This window comes from Microcebus murinus, chromosome 12 (genome assembly GCF_040939455.1).
Source record: "Microcebus murinus isolate Inina chromosome 12, M.murinus_Inina_mat1.0, whole genome shotgun sequence".
NCBI classification, from domain to species: domain Eukaryota; kingdom Metazoa; phylum Chordata; class Mammalia; order Primates; family Cheirogaleidae; genus Microcebus; species Microcebus murinus.
This window is the reverse complement of record NC_134115.1, coordinates 14172887-14191291: the sequence shown is the minus strand read 5'-3', so window position 1 is coordinate 14191291 and position 18405 is coordinate 14172887.

The window sequence follows — 18405 nt, the reverse complement described above, 5'->3', positions numbered from 1 at the left end:
AAACAAAAAAGAAAGAAAGAAAAGAAATATATTTCAGTGTCTAGTGTATCGTTATGTGAGAGAAGTTAGCAAATATGTATTGTACGACCCCATTTGTATTTTTTTAAAGCAATACCATAGAAAGGATTACACATGTATAGTTTCATAAATAGAGATCTGTAAAAAAAAATACCATTCTATTTACTAGAACTACTTGGGGCTAGTATAGGTATGGGGTAGGTGCTGCCACTTTCTATATTTTGCATTCTTAAATGTTTTTAAAGTAAACATGCAACCTAACAAAAACAAATAAAATTGGAAGAAAAAAGAGGGTTCTCAAAATTATATAGGCACCAAGTCCCACAAATCCTGGCTCCTCCTCTGCTCATTCACTGATAAATTTGTCTTGTGTCAAATATGCATGGCTGTCTCTGCTGGTGCTCAGGGAATGTAGCTTTCATTAGATCCTTAATGAGGTCCTAATTCAAAAGGATTAAGAGCATGGTTTAAGAGGAATACACTTAAATGACAGAAAAACAGACTCGTACTATATCGTTAGGTAAATTACCAGATTCTGTGCAACATGAGTCCATCTTTATAAAAACAAGACTAGAAGAATAGACATTAAAGTCTTGACAATAGTTATTACTTGATGGAATTATAGGTTATTTAGAATTTTTTTATTTCTAATATTTGTTAAATTTTTTACAATGAACATATAATATTTTAACAAGAAAAATAAAATGTTACATTTTTTAAATTTTCATAAAAATTAAAACGTAGAGTGTATGTAAAAGCAGACTGTAAATCAGAAAGCACTTACAAATGTTAATTATTATCTTTCAGTCTTTTTAAAGCAGCCACAAAACACAGACGGCCAAAGGTAAATATTGGAAAGTCTCATTTATACGTTGATCTCTTCTGTCACAATCAATCTTGTGGTCAACACCTTTTAAAACAACAGTTTATACAAATATGAAGGATTTAGATTTTTCAAATTATAAAGAAAAGTCACCCAGAATTATCTCAGTATAGTCAGCTTCAGATTTTTAATATAAGAAATACATTTGCATGGATTCTTAAGGAAACATTATTTACTATTTTGGGGTATGTCATATTTGAGGATACCACATCTTCTCAGGATTAGACCAGACTTTGATTCTTCTGACCACAATAAGAGGGACATTTCACAATCAATCAAATCAATGAAAGGGCTTATTTACTCTCTGTCTGTATCAGTCCTCCAGTTCTGAGTTCCAGACCTTGGAGAGGGCACAGCTGTGACTCATTAGATGGCAGACAAGTTGCCGTAGTGCTGTGCCAGTGGAACTTGCTAGAAACATGTCTTCTGGAACTTTCTGGGAACCTGCCTGCTAGAATGCTGGTAAAAGCTGTTCACAAGGAGACTACACTCCACTACGAAACTGCTTAAAGGGTTGCCAGCTACTGGCCACTGGGTGCTGGTGATCACCATGTGCTACAGAAGCCTTGTGTTGAAGAAGTCACCCAAGAAACTCAATGTTCTTGAATCTCAAGATCCAAGAACAAGATTCTTAGGCACCCAGCAGTGGCCTCAGCCTTATCAGAACTAGTGGTGGTAAGACTGTGCTGTTGAGTCCATAGCATAGCATAGCCTCCATCCCTGCCAGCACAGGCACTTTGTTCATGTATCCATTGAGCAAACACTGGGGTGGCTGGGAAAGAGACTGTCAGCCTCAGAGAGCATCATTTGGTCCACCTGATTATTAACAGCCTCTTCTGCGGTGGATGCCCTTTAATTGGCTTCTTATGGTACACAAGTATCTTCACAGCATGTGCCCATTCACAGTGGTCCCTCCACATACCACTTTGCAAAATTGCCTTGTCACCAATCTTTCACTCCTGTTTCTTCCAAGTTTCTGAATTCCCCAGACAATTGGCAACTTACCATGAAGCAGTATAGATCCATACTTGTGGCCATCTCTCACTCCAGACATAGACAACCAAATATATTGTTTGAAGTTCTTCCCACTGGGGGGACTTTCCTTCCCCATCGTCCTTCGGGGTAACCCCTGTGTGAGGCTATAGTGCTGCAGCTATCCACTTGTGGATGATGCCAGCATGTTGCACAGAACCACCTGTAAATCTGTCTGGATTGTGTTCTTCCTAAGACAACTAGTCATACATATAATGTCCCAAGAATATCTAAGTATTATCTGTAATGCTTTTGGCCTTCCTCCTATAAGGGTGGGAACGTTCAGTTTTCCAAAGGACTCTAGACCTGCAATTTCTCCCTGAGAAATCCATGGCAGACAACAGCATGGTTTCTCATGAGCTTACTGTAGGCTTGACAAGCTTTAATTCTGGGACACTGGTAAAAATACTTTCACAACTTTCTTTTGCTTTGTTTGGCATTCAGAGTGATACATTTATACCTGACTATTTATAAAGAAATGCTTTTCAAAAAAGTAAATGTGATATTGTAATTTAATAAGAAATATATATATTTTGGTCTTCCTCCAGTTTCCTGCCACAGAGCTCCTAAAACCTTTGGAACCTCCAAAGTGATTAGTGTCATTTTGTATGCTGGTGAGATGACTGGTGGTTGGGGTCTCATAGATAGTCTCAGGATGGGGGGTGGTTACTAGGAGAATCCACCAGGTAGTTAGAGGGTTGGAACTTTCAGCCCCACACACGCATACCTTCAAGGAGGGAAGAGGCGTAGAAGGTTGAGTTGGTTGCCAATGGCCAATGATTTAATCAATTATATCTATGTAATGAAGCTTCCATAAAAATCCAAAAGGACAAGGTTAGAAATGCTTCCAGGTTGCTGACCACATGGAGGTGCTGAGAAGGTGGTGTGTCCGGAGAGGGCATGGAAGCTCCACACCCTTTCCCCCGTGCCTTGCCTCTTTCATCTGGCTGTTCCTAAGTTGTATTCTTTTATGATAAATGATAATAATAAGTAAAGTGCTTTCCAGAGTTCTGCAAGCCACTCTACCAAATGATCAAACCCGAGGAGGTGGACTTGGGAACCTCTTAATTATAGGGGACGTCAACCTCAAATAATGAGATTCAGAAAAAATGATTAAGTATAAAGTGTATTTGAGCAAAAATTGTGAGGATAGTCACCCGGGAAACACAGACTCCAAACAAATGGAGTCAGTGTTCCAAAGTGGAGAAGTTAAGCTTTCACTTATATGGGAAGAAACACAGAATTTTTAGCAGACTTACAACATTTTCCATACAAGACTAGTGATGTGTTACAGTGAGTTGATTGGTAGCAGATTGCTACATTCCAAGGAAGATTACTTCTTTACTCCAGGAGGAGGGGTAAAGATCTGAGGGGTCTTATCTCTGGCACCAGTTGGTCTTCCTAATTATTTACAGAACAAAAAAGGCAGAAGTTGCAGCTTCATTCCACATGACTCAGGCCACATCACTACATTCCTCTCAAGGCTCAGAATAATTTTTGTTTTTTAGACAGTTATCACTTTGTTGCCCAGGCTAGAATGAGTGCCATGGCATCAGCCTAGCTCACAGCAACCTCAAACTCCTGGGCTCAAGCGATCCTGCTGCCTCAGCCTCCTGAGTAGCTGGGACTACAGGCATGCGCCACCATGCCCAGCTAATTTTTTCTATGTATATTAGTTGGCCAATTAATTTCTTTCTATTTATAGTAGAGACGGGGTCTCACTCTTGCTCAGGCTGGTTTTGAACTCCTGACCTCAAGCAATCCGCCAGCCTCCCAGAGTGCTAGGATTACAGGTGTGAGCCACTACGCCCGGCCAAAGGCTCAGAATAATTTAAAGTTCCAACAGCTTTAAGTTTTAATTATTTAATTTCACACTGGTCAATCAAAAACACAAATGACTATCTGGATTTGCGATTAGTGTTTGAAGTGAGAGCAGTTTTGTGGGACTGAGCTCTTAATGTATGGGATTTGATGTTGGCCAAGTAGAGAGTGTTAAAACTGAATTAAATATTAGGACACTCAGTGTCTGACAACAGGTGAAAAATTTCTTTGTGTTGGGGGTGGAGAAAGCCCCACATTTTGGTGACCAAAAGTGTTGTGAGAGTATTGAAGAAGAAAAACTGTTTTTCCTTAAATAGTAAAGAAATGGGATTCATAAATAAAAGGAATTCCAACTAAAGGATTAGTGAATGTTAGTGAGACATAAACAGTATTTTAAAAGAAAAACTGAGTGTCCCTGGTCTGCCTTGCTTATGAATGATGGCCACAATATGCTAGTATATTGTTCCCACAAGAAGTGAAAAATTATTACTTGGCTAGGGCCAGAATCACAGGTTCCATCTGGGGATTTTCCACAGAATCCTTCCTAACAGAGTATAGTACAGAAGGAATGCCTCTTTCCTTTGGCAATTAATTTCTCTTGATCTCTGTGGTAGGCAGAATAATGACTCCACCAAAGATATCCACATCTTAATTCCCAGAACCTGTGCAAATACTACTTTACATGTCAAAAAGGCTTTGCAGATATGATTAAATTAAGGACCTTGGGGTAGAGAGAGAATTCTGGATTATTCTGAATTATCTGGGCCCAATCTAATTACATGGGACCTTAAAAGCAGAGGGTGCTTCCTGGCTGTTGTCAGAAGAATGTGCATAATACAAGATGGTCCAGAGAGATGCAACACTGCTGGCTTTGAAGATGGAGGAAATGGGACATGAACCAAGAAATGTGGTTGGCCTCTAGAATTTGGAAAAGGCAAAGAAAGGAATTCTCCTCCAGAGCCTGCAGAAAGGAATTCAGCCCTGTTGACACCTTGATTTTACCCCAGTAAGGCTTGTGTCAGTTTTTAACCTACAGAATTATAAGATAATAAATGTGTGTTATTTTAAGCTACTGAAGTTGTGGTAATTTGTTATAGCAACAATAGAAAACTAATACCACCTTCATATTGGCTATACACAAGTAATAGTCCCACCACTGAGATCTATCATATCTACACTGACTTCTTAATCACATATTACCTACTCCTGAACATGATTATTTTGGAATTTTTTTCTTTTTACCTTTCTAAACAGAAAATTTAGATATGTTCTCTACTTCTGAATTACAGAAAATCTCATCATTATGCAATTATCATCTTACCAAACCCCCTCCACCAAGTCAGGATAATTAATTCTCTAAAGTGAAGATGCTATTACAGCAATCTGTATACAATAAATGCTTAATACATGTTTGTTGATTATTCTCACCATAGAAATGACCATAGATGAGCAGCTTTCTCTGACCATAAAAGGAAACTAGAACATAAAAACAGCAAAAACAACTTTTTAAAAAGGTTCTAATAAAGATTTAAAATGTTTGAGTTCTACTTCCATACATAAACCATACATATTTTCTTTGAGTTAATTATTACAATTTACATACATGCTTGGATATGCACAGAATATATCTGAAAGATAAGCAAGGAACTGATAATAATGGTTGCTTCTGGGGAGAACTGGTGGGCTATCCAGTAGAGGTGAAGGGGAGATTTATATTTATTGAATACCATATCATGCCTTTAGATTATGCCATGTATACATGGTACCTACTAAAATAACTATTTGAGTTTTTAAAATTTGAAGCTTTTAGTTTAGCTTTTTTCCAGAATTTTATATAGGGAAGAGGTTTTTCATGTATAGATTAACCCACACTCAGGTATTACAGATGAGGAAACTGTTGAAAACCAGATAAGTAGCATTGCATTGTGCACTCAAGTTAAAAAAAAAAATCCCCTTAAAAAATCATATGTATGTGTATGTGTATGAATATATGCATTTGTATAAACAACCAGAATATATACCAGAAATAATAGCAACTATCTTTGGATGGTGAATAAGTGATTTTTATTTTCTTTTTTTTGCATTTTAATTGTCAAAATTTTTATAAGGAAGATGGAGTAGGTGTGTCCCAACTTTATCAGTTGATTGAAAACTAATTGGTGTTAATTAACTTAAACTCAGGAGTGGCTGAATTATACCCAGAATAATAATTTGTTAAAATAGGGATGTGCTCTTCTGGTGAGCAAAGAGCTCTGGCCTGCTGTTTCCAAAAGTTTGTTGTTGTTTTGTTTTTTAGCAGTGGTGTGTTTTCGTCAAGCTGCTGTCTGTTTGTTTTGTTTTTGTGGACAACCAATATGTACAACAGAGAAGATGAAGCTGCTGTGGTTGAAGAGGGAAGAAAGACCTGCTCAGCCTCATGTGCCCCTTCTCTTCTCCCTTCTCCAAGATGGCCCCTGAGAGAGAGAGGGCTCCTTAGAATCCCTAAAACTTCAAGGAATGTGATTTAACATTAATTCATGTACTGGCACCAAACAGATAAGAAGAAGGTTGTTTGGTGAACATAGACCTGAAGCAAACAGAATTAGAGGAACACTAAATCCAAGTTCTGGGAAATGTCTGATGAGTTTTTCCAGTTCCACAGTATCACATACCTCTCTGAGAGATGGGAGTACACATTCCTGACAGAATTGCTCTGCCTTCAACAGTGCTAGACAAGGGTGGGCTGGTAAACCACTTTGCTGAAAACAAACAAAAAAAACAACCCCAAAGAGCCCTGACCTAGAGCAATTGCCATTTTCTGTGGTATAAACACTCTCACAGGTGGCTGATTTCAAGTTACCAACAGAATTGATCAATGGCTTGTAAATTTCCTGAATATTTGTCAGTCTTATAAACCTGTACTAGCTAACTCTAGCACATACTGCCAGAAAAAAAAAAAAAACATTTATTTTATTTATTTATGTATTTATTTATTTTAGAGACAAAGTCTTGCTTTGTTGCCCAGGCTGGAGTGCAGAGGTGCAATCATAGCTCACTGCATTCTCAAACTCCTGGCTTGCTAAGCGATCCTCCCACTTCAGCCTCCCAAAGTGCTAGGATTATAGGCATGTTGTCACCATACCCAGCCCCTAATTCTCATTACATGTGTGCTCCATGTACAACACAATCTGCTGTTTTTTATTTATCCATATACTTAGGTTATAATATAGCTTTTTAGGCTATAGTTCTCTTTGGGGTTGTTCCTGTCTTGATACTAATATATCTGGATCACCTTTATAGGATTTTCGTGCTTCCTAAAAATTCTAACAATCCACATATCTACAAACCACATCTAGATAGTTTCTGTAAAAGACAAACAGACCTGTCGTGTGTTCATTGTTACCGGATTTGTTCAGAGAGCAGCCAAATTCCAAAAGCCCCACTGTTTATTAACAGCAGCAATTTCTAACAAATTGTAGACATCCCTGTGGCCTGGTGATGATTTTAAACCTTACAGGCCTTTCCCTCCCCTATGAATCATGCTACTGTTTGTTCCTGGAAGCCAGATGGACAAGTTTTAATAAATGCTGTGTTCACATAGCCATGGAAGAACTGGACTTGGACAAATAACTGAGTTAGTCTAGTTTTACCCTTTATCATCCATCCTGTGTTCTCATTCATCCTGAGGACCTAGATGACCAGTTCTGCTTTCTATAATAAAGTTTATCCTGCTTCAGTGTTTTTTGAAGAATTGTATAAGATCAATTAACATCTCGTGCAGAATCATAGGCACCGTGACATATTTCTATTTATCGTCTAGGCAGTGCTAGCTAGCATTAGTGGCTGATACAGTATTTAAAAAATAAATAAATAACTGCCTACCTCAAAACAGCTCCACTACAGGTACATCGAGTTGGCTGGATTTCTCAGCCTAGAAGCTGCTTGTTTGAGGTCAATTGTAATTCTCCAAAGGAATTTATAGCTATGAAAATTTTAACCTAGGAGGGAAATGCCTTAGCAGTTTAGAAACACAGTTTTTAGACATTTATGAATTCGATGAAAAGGAAATAGGCCACAGAAGAGAGGTTATCATGGAAGAATGGATCAGAGTTGGGAAGAATGGTGTGTTCATGCTCTGGCCAGAGTGAGGCACAGCAAGGCAGAGAGCTTAGAAAGTAAGTAGAAGCCTCCAGTAATGGGTCGCAAGGCAGTAGGAGACAGACTAATTCTGTAACTTCTTTTTTTCTGTTGCTGGCTTTGCTTCTAGCACATACATAATTCTGGAAAACAAAGCACAGTGTTCTCTTTTCTAACTAAAGTGCTTTAAATTCCATTGGCATTGCAGCTGAAACTGCAAAGTGTGTAAGAACACTTTGAAAATGTCCCAGCCCAGTGGAGAGTCCTTTCCTCTAGGAATTAGCAGCAGTGATGCATATTCGTCAACAGTACTCCTGGAAGGTCCGCAGCATATGATTGCATCAGGTATCACTAATGATTACAGGAGGATTAAAAAGGAGATAGCCGCTAAAAGAAAGAGGAAGTTGACCTGAGGCGTGCAGCTTGAAGCAATATCGTAGAGCCAAACCATAATACGTGCAAAATTGATCCTTCCTGCAGCTCTGTAAAAGACTCCTTTACTGTCAAGAAGTGTTTACTTTGATTAGGGAAGGGCTGTAGGAAAAAGCATGAACCTAGCTGGGTATCCTTAGGTCTAAACCAAAGTAATTTGGGGAGAATGATCATAATTCACTTGTTCCAGCATCTAAGCACATCCTGGACATGCTCCCTGAAACTCAAAGGAATCTTCTGCCCTGACCCCTGTTTCTGTAGTAACTTTGCTTTAACTTCGCTGCCGACCCCTGCATTCACCCTCCCCCAGCTTCCCACTGCCTGTGTACAGCCTTATTCACAGGCGCAATCTAGCCTGTCTTCTGCATCCCCCACTAAGCACTCTTCTCCCTGTGTTAGCTGAGCATATCGCTCCCAACAAGTCTCAAGTTATACCCTCATGGCCTCACTGACCACCAGTGAGCTCCCCCACCCACTCCCTGCCGCTGCGTAAACCTGAGTACATGTCAGCACCGTGGGCAAGACCCTGGAAATTTCTCATTTTACATATGGAGAAACGAGACTCAGAGACGTTAAGTAGCTTACAGTCATAGAGCTAAAAAGAACAATAATAATAGTATTATTTATTAAACATTTACCATATGCTGAAACTGGGCCTGGCAACTTACATATATTATCTTAGAATTAGAAATCTAGGGCTCAGCTCTGGCTTTCATGCTCTTTCTGCTATGTAATTACTGGAGGAGTTCAGGAAATGCCATCCCAAAATATGCTGCATTGGTATAATGATTACTTCAACTTGATGGCACTTGGGGGACAGGGAATGTAGGGAGAGGCTTTCTCTGAACTTCCCTTATCTGCCTAAAGACAGATTATCCAAAAAGAACTCGGTTGTCTCTAATCCCCTTCCCAGAGGTTTCATCAATCAGAAACAATTAAGTCTTATCATAGGAAAGGAGACTAGAACTCAGCACCACACCCAAACAGACTGTCCCAAACTATTATCTGTTCTTCTAAGGACTCACTCATCTTTTCCCCAAACTCACTTACTCTCCCCTAAGTTGCCTACATCCACCCCTCCTCTCTCCCCTATATAGAGAGTATATAAGCTTCTAGATCTCATTAGATTTGGAGATATTCACTTTTCTCTCCTGTGTTGCCCCTGCACACACAATAAATTTGTATCTTTTCTCTTGTTAATCTGCCTGTTGTCAGTTTATTTCATAGACTCAGTTACTTAACCCTCAGAGGGTAGAGGGAAAGTCTTCTCTCCCCTAAAAACCCATAACTACACAGTTACAATGAAAAGTGTTATAGTTTAAATCAAGGTAAAACACTGTGGGAGTGCATAGCAGCTGCAAAAAACTGGAAGCCCAAAAGTCCATCAGCAGGTGAATGGTTAAGCAGATTGTGGCTGTCCATACAGTGGAATATTACCCACCAAAGGAATAAACCACTGAAACACACAGCGGCACAGACCAATCTCAAAACTATTATGCTGAGCAAAAGAAGCCAGAGATAAGAGTAAATATTGTTTGATTCCATTTATATGAAATTCTAGAAAACATAAAGATACTCTACAGTGACAGACAGCAGATCAGTGACTGCCTATGGCTGCAGTGGGCATGAGGGCTGATTAGCTGAGAAGTGGAGGAGGGAACTTTTTGAGGTGAGGGAAATGTTCTATACACTGATTGTGGTAGTGGATACACAGGTGTATACATTTGTGGAAACTCATTGAACTATGCACTAAAACTAAACACATTTCATTGTATGTGAATCATAGCTCATTAAAGCTGATTTTTTTTTAATCACTGGTAAAAAGCAAGGAATGGATAGAAGCAGAGGAGTAACTAATTTCCCCGAGTGGTGAGGGAAAGTTAGACAAAGGTACAGTCAGTCCTCCCTTGGTATCCATGGGGATTGGTTCCATGGCCGCCTGCAGACACCAAATCTGAGGATATGTAAGTCCCTGATTTAAATGGCATAGTATTTTCATCTAACCTAGGCACATCCTCCTGTGTACTTTAAATCATTTCTAATTTACTTATGATACCTAACACAATGTAAATACTATGTAAATAGTTGTTATACTGTAGCGTTTAGGTAGAATGACAAGAAAAAAAGTCTGTACATGCTCGGTATAGACACAATTTTTTCCAAATGTTTTTGATTCACAGCAGTTGACAGTTGTCTGAATCCACGAATGCAGAACCCACAGACCTGGAGGGCCAATTGTAATAAACAAATTGGGCTTTGAAGGAGGAATAGGAAGCTACCAAGAGGAGAGAAGGAATTGAGAGTGGGAAAATGGAATGGAGGGGTTTATAGACAAAGGTACAGGGAGTTAGGACTATGTGAAGAGGCACCATCTCTAAATGGAAGAAACTGGATTTGGTATGTGCCCTTGGGTAAACCATGTCACCTCTCTGAGCCTTGGGTCTCTCTCTCTTTTATAAAACTGAAGATCTGAAAATTCAATAAACAGAAGGGCTATGCTAAACAATCTCTAAGGTAGTATTTTCAAGTAGGTGGGCCAAGAAACATGCATGAGACAGGAATGGCTATGGGCAAGCTGCCAGTCATCTGATGCCCCTGTCTGGCCACATAGTGTCTGTCAGTGTCCATGCTGATTGGCAGGTGCCTGTGCAGTAAAGGCTGTTAATATTGTGTTAGCTCTGGCTCCAGGCCTGCTGAGGTATGGAGCCCCTCAGCCTTCAGGACAGCTGGAGGTCCTGAACCTGCCACTTCTAGCCACAAACCACCCTATTCATTTTTATTGGTATACAGTACAAATACTGATTTTTATGAAAAACACTGGAAGCATTAAGAGCTGTTTCAGGGCTACCATTCTGTGAATCATTTGCATTTTCCAGAGGGAGAGGTTCTATAATCCTCAGTAAATACATGTGGGAGGCCAAGAAAAAATTAAATGGGGTGTTCTCTTTGGGTAGTCTCAGAAAAGGAGGAAAGAAGCTTACAGCAAAGGTAAAGAATTTGGAGGTAGTTGTAAGAAGAGTTGTCTTTTGGAGACATGTTAATATTTTTTGCACTTGAATCATACTAATGATTATAAAAAGACAGTCCCTCCTACAGATCTAAGATATGTGTTCAGTAAAAGGGGAATAAATGAATGAATGACCTCTACTAAGTGGCTTTGGGTACCTAGAATTATTTCTGTAACCCCACAGCTCCCTTGATATGTCTTCATCTAGCCATTTATGTGTTTCTGTTGCCTCTACTAGACTCTGACAGCCTCTTGATCAAGGACACCCAGTATAGTAGTTTATTATAGCAGCCTGAAGTGACTAAGACATGTTCCACAAGGACAGAGACCTTATCTGTCTCATTCACCATTGTATAATCAGATATCTGCATAGCACCTGGCACATAGTAGGTGCTCAATAAATGTTGACTTAAATAATTAATTCAGCTCCATCTTTAAGTATAGTAGTATAAGCTACAAGAAGAAAGACAATTTTAATGTTGAAAATAGAAGGTAATTAATGTGAGCTGTATTCATTCCGGTCCAGGCAGGAAATAAAATCACCCAGATGTTTCAAACGAGGAGGCTTTAATGAAGGGACTAAAAGAGTCCTTTCATGAAAGAACCAAGCAAGGGATATTGAAGCACCTAGAAATTGCAGCTGTAGGAATCCATCACCATCACTAAGGCTGAAGAGGCAAGGGGAGGAAATAGTGTTACCAGAGCCCAGCTAGGGCAAAGCTGGGGAGGAGGAGCCATCCTGTAAGAGCTATGGCTGTGGAATGAAGCTGCCACTGTTAAAACCAAGACCTCACATAGGGAGGAAATGGTAGAATTAATACCCTGACCACCATCTCCTCTATACTCTCCTGGCAAAACCCAACTAGAAGTCAGTTATAAGGGACATCAGTAATGCAATCCCTAGAGGTAACTCCAAGGAACACCAAAAAAGGCAAAGATGGGTAGAGAATGGATCTTGGGAAGGCAAATGGAGAACAACAAGCAGAGATACCAAAGAAGGTTCTTTTGAGAGAATAAAGAAAATAGACTACAGAAAAGAGGACAAAAAGTCAAAGATGATAGAAATCTTCAAAACAAGTGTCAATTCTGTTGCCCTTCAGTCTCATATTTTTTCTTCTTATAAAAGGTATATTCATCGGCCTGGTGCAGTGGCTCACACCTATAATCCTAGCACCCTGGGAGGCCAAGGCCAGAGGATTGCTTGAGCTCAGGAGTTTGAGACCAGTCTGAGCAAGAGTGAGACCCTGTCTCTACTATAAATAGAAAGAAATTAGCCAAACAACTAAAAATAGAAAAAAATTAGCCAGGCATGGTGGCGCATGCCTGTAGTTCCAGCTACTTTGGAGGCTGAGGCAGGTGGATCGCTTGAGCCCAGGAGTTGGAGGTTGCTATGAGCTAGGCTGACATTCACGGCACTCACTCTAGCCTGGGCAACAGAGTGAGACTCTGTCTCAAAAAAAAAAAAAAAAGAATATTCATTATTTTGCCCCTGGAGCCTTATTATTGCCCTCATCTTCTAATGTTGTCTTTAAGTATGATTATTTTAACTATTATAGAAAATTTCAAGCATATACAAAAGTAGAAACGCTATGATAAATTCCAACTATACTACCCCATTTCAACAATTAAAAACTCATGGCCGGCCGGGCGCTGTGGCTCACGTCTGTAATCCTAGCTCTTGGGAGGCCGAGGCGGGCGGATTGCTCAAGGTCAGGAGTTCAAAACCAGCCTGAGCAAGAGCGAGACCCCGTCTCTACTATAAATAGAAAGAAATTAATTGGCCAACTGATATATATATAAAAAATTAGCCGGGCATGGTGGCGCATGCCTGTAGTCCCAGCTACTTGGGAGGCTGAGGCAGAAGGATCACTCAAGCCCAGGAGTTTGAGGTTGCTGTGAGCTAGGCTGACGCCACGGCACTCACTCTAGACTGGGCAATAAAGCGAGACTCTGTCTCGGAAAAAAAAAAAAAACAAACTCATGGCCAATCTTTTCACCTCTATAATCCTATCCAGATTATTTTAAAGCAAATCCCAGACACTATACATACATGTTTCAGTATGTATTGCTAAAGAGAAGACTCTTTAGGCCGGGCGCTGTGGCTCACGCCTGTAATCCTAGCTCTTGGGAGGCCGAGGCGGGCGGATTGCTCGAGGTCAGGAGTTCAAAACCAGCCTGAGCAAGAGCGAGACCCCGTCTCTACTGTAAATAGAAAGAAATTAATTGGCCAACTGATATATATATAAAAAATTAGCCGGGCATGGTGGCGCATGCCTGTAGTCCCAGCTACTCGGGGGGCTGAGGCAGAAGGATCACTCAAGCCCAGGAGTTTGAGGTTGCTGTGAGCTAGGCTGACGCCACGGCACTCACTCTAGCCTGGACAACAAAGTGAGACTCTGTCTCAAAAAAAAAAAAAAAAAAAAAAAAAAAAAAAAAAAAAAAAAAAAAAAAAAAAAAAGAGAAGACTCTTTAAAACATAAGTACAATATCATTAATCAAACCTAAAAAAAACTAACCATTGTTAGCACCTGAATATCATCAAATATGCAGTCAGGTTTCACAGGTCCTTGACTTCCATGTAGAAATTTTTTTTTTTTTTTTTTTTTTTTTTTGAGTCAGAGTCTCACTCTGTTGCCCATGCTAGAGTGAATGCCATGGCGTCAGCCTAGCTCACAGCAACCTCAAACTCCTGGGCCCAAGCAATCCTGCTGCCTCAGCCTCCTGAGTAGCTGGGACTACAGGCATGCGCCACCATGCCCGGCTAATTTTTTCTCTATATTTTTAGTTGGCCAATTGATTTCTTTCTATTTATAGTAGAGACCGGGTCTCGCTCTTGCTCAGGCTGGTTTCCAACTCCTGACCTCAAGCAATGCGCCCGCCTCGGCCTCCCAGAGTGCTAGGATTACAGGTGTGAGCCACCGCGCGGCCCTAGAATTTTGTTTTTATACTTTGTTTTTTGAATCGAAATTCCAGCAAGGGCCATATATTGCAATTGGTTGACATTTTCTTTTAATCTTTAGGTTCCCCCTCTATTTTTTCTTTTCTTTTTTATGCCTTACAGCTCAACTTTCTGTTAAAGAAATAAGGTTGTTTCTTTCCCACGGGGCTAGATTTTCTGATTGTATCCCTAGAGTGTCATTTAACACATTCTTCTAATCTTTACACTGGTACTTTCAATTTAAAGTCTTGATCAGATTCAGATTCAACTTTTTATATTTTTTTATTTTTTTGGCAAGACCATATCACAAGTGGTGGTATATTTTTCCCTCGGGAGGCACGTGATACCTAGTTGTGTGTGTGTGTGTGTGTGCGTGCATGTGTGTTAGCAGTTGATGATGACAGTTGCCTAGGTTGATTAATTTACTAGGAATTGAAAAATGATGATACTCTAATTTTATCATTCTTCTTTATTAGCTGGAATATAGCTATAAAGAGAAACGTCTCATTATCACCTATTGGGTTACCTTACAGTATAACTAATGTAGGAAAGACAAAATAAATGCTTGATTCCTTCCTCTTTAATTACCAGTTTTCAACATAAAGAGTACCCTAGCATCCTTTAAAGATGACCAATGGTATTTTTTCTTTTGTATCATTATGAACTCATGGATTTTAAGCATAGTTGAAGTATTTCAATCCCTTGCAGTTATTATCCTTATTAATGTTCAAATTTCTCCATCTTTGGCTAGTGGAAGTCTGTTAGAGTCAGTTCCAAGCTCCTTTAATACAATTCTAGTAGTCTTTGAGAGCTTTCTTGTTGTCTGGTATTATAAGATATTATTATAAGGTATTCCAGCCTCATCTTTTACTTTTCCTGCTCCAAACCTGGAATTAACCATTTCTTCAAGGTGTCCTGATGCTCTTTCCAAGTCAGTAGAAAAAAACCTAGAAACAATGACCAACTAGATAGCAATGAGCACCTCTAGTGCCTGGATTGTGCTCTCAAAATAGCATTGTTTTCAGTAGGCCACTGTTTCTAGGTCTTTAAAATAGTGCTAGGAAAATATGGTGAATTGCAAAATGAGCATCAATTTCTCTCCTTCCAATTTTTCGACTTTACAGTGGTATAAAAATAATAGACATTCAGTGGAAACCATACTTCAAAATTTGGGTTTTGACCTTTTCCTGGGTTAGCAATACTCTCTCGAGATGCTGGGCAGGGGCAGCAATTTGCAGCTGCCAGTCAGCCACGCAATCAGGGGTAAACAACAGATACCGTGCTCTCCCGTGTACTGTATTTGATGGATCACATGAGATATTCTACATTTAACTATAAAATAGGCTTTGTGTTAGATGATTTTCCCCAACTGTAGGCCAATGTAAGTGTTCTGAGTGTGTTTAAGGTAGGCTAGGCTAAGCTATGATGTTCAGTATAATAGTTTAGGTGTATTAAATACATTTTCAACTTGATGGTTTTGTCAATACCTAACTCCATCAAGCTTCTGTATTTTAAAGACATTCAGAATGATGCCTCTCTTTGTGGTTATGCCATATCACCTGGATCTCTTTTTGAGTTCATTTGTTTGTATTTTAATTTTACATTTAATTTTATATTATGATTATTTAAAACATTTACATGGTTCTAAAATCAAACATGTATTTGAAAAAACCAATCGTCTTTCTCTGTTACCACCTTTCTCTCCTTCCCTATAGGTAACTCATTTTTAAAATTTAACAGGTTGTCCTTCCATTATATCGTTAATTTTAAGTAACTCTACTAAGCAATTTTAGATAAAAATAAATCATTTTGTTTGGTATTAATAAGAAGAATAATTTTATTAAGACTTACATTTGCCTAGAACAGTTTACAGAAGTCTTCTTTGATCCATGATTGCATTGTAAAATGGGCTTCCAGAGGAAAATGCACCACTGAATCTCTTTATGGACTGATTCTCAAGTTAGATGCGATTTTAAAAGATGTACATTCTCGGCTCCTGAAAATGATGAAGACTTAGGCAATTTGTACTTTTGTGTCTCCACGTTATCTCATAGAGGTATGCATGCCAAGGTATTGGAGCGAGCCTTCTGAAAAATGAAGTGCCAGAATACATTAACTAATGCTTCTTTCCAATTGTTTTTTGGCTCAGGTCTCTCTATTCTTTCTTGTTTCCACTCCAATAACTAAATTAAATTAATAAGTATTTGTAATTCACTTCCACAAGTAGTAAACACAATTTGGAAAATGGTTGCTAGGCATTGTTGGGGACATGCATAAAGGCAATGGCCAATGTCTGACTCTAGAGGCTAGGAATCAAGCACATCTTTTAAAAGCCATTTCAACAATCCAACCATTTTTGGTCATTGAAAACAGCCTCACTTTTCATGGAACTTATATTTTCTAGGAAGCTTCATCAACTGTAAGTCTTTGAACCAGGCTTTGGAAATAAATGAAAATGCTGCTGCTTCTTTGTCTTCAGATTGGGGAAAAATTGTCTTCTGACTTTAGGATTGTACTCCTAGTTCTAGAAAGAGCTTCTTTGATGCAGGTTAAGAGCAATAGGTAATGGACAGCCAGCCCGTCCAACACAGAATGTTCCTACCATGAACAGAGCCTGGAGGAAAACAAGCTAAACATTCTGTCAGAAAGACTTATGTAAGATTTCCACATAGCAACTACTGTTTTCTCTCTGAGGGTTTTAACTAGAACCGCCAAAGAACCTCCTCTAAAACAAAAGTGGTTAAAACAGTTTCATCTATTAAAGAAAATTAACTCACTAAATAATTTTTATTCTTATTTTATTTCTAAAATCTCATTAGGAAAGAAACTTAAGAAAAAGCAAAATTATTTTACTTTATTTCCCCCAATTTTGTTAACTATTTAGAAAGTTAAGGTTGCAAAGATGTGTCATTGTAAAACTTAGGGTTTGTGAATAAGAAGGTGGTATTTTGGTATCTTGAAAGGAGGTCATTGTAAATACACAATTAAAATTATAAAGTATTATAAAATTACCTGATTTGTAAGCATTTACCTTCTAGCTGCTAGAAACATAAAAGAAATATAAGTGATTATACTAATGCTATTACTATACTACTAAATACCTTTTGAGTTTAGAGAACACTAAACTTGCACTAGACAAGGGGTCAGCAAACTATGGCCTGTAGGCTAATTCCAGCCTGCTGTCTGGATTTAGGATCTTAAAAAAATAATATCCTCATTGAGCTTAATTTTCTGGCTAGCTAACTTTGATATGTGGAAGTATATGTGCATGGGGTCTGAAGTGAACTTCAGATCCTGCCTATGAGTGGCTTTTACATTTTGAAATGACTAGGGGGAAAAAAATGAAAGGAAGAATAATACTTCATGGCACATGAAAATTATATATGAGACTCCAATGTCAGTGTCCATAAAGTTTAATTGGAACTTTACCATGTCCATTCATTTACCTGTTATCTATTGTTTTTCACACTACAAGAGCAGAGTTGATTTGTTACGACAGAGACCACATGGCTTACAAAGCCTAAGATATTAATCATCTGGTCCTTCACAGAAAAAGTTTTACCAACCTCTGTGAAGGAAGAACAGGAGTGAAATTTACACTGATGGGTCACAACAGACAAGATCCTTTGCCTATGGAACTCACTACTAAGATACCATCTCATTTCAATTTCATAACAAGGGGAGAGGTACAATATTATCATGTTCTCCAGGAGGCAACTGAGGCATGTTGTTATCATGCCCACAGGCAATTGATGTACAGAGAAGTTAAGGATCTTGTCAACATCCTGTGTGCCTATCTCTGCTCCTATTATTTCTCTTATGCATAAATCTTAAAGGCAGAGACTACAATATTGTCCATCTCAGTTCTTAATCCAATATCTGAGACATATTGACCACTTACTAAATGTTCACTGGAAGGATGAATGGACGATGTTGAAGCTAGAAGGAATTTTAGTTATCAGTTAGGGCATATTTCAGATAAAGTAACCATCATCCCAGACTTTGTCTGGACCATGATATATTCTAAACCAGGGGAGCCTGAATTAATAAGCAAACTGTTCAAGAATTTGTGAGCATATACTCAAAACAACTTTTCCATCATATTTCCACTTGGCATTTATTGTTTATTATAAACTCAGCAATATACAGTCAAACACA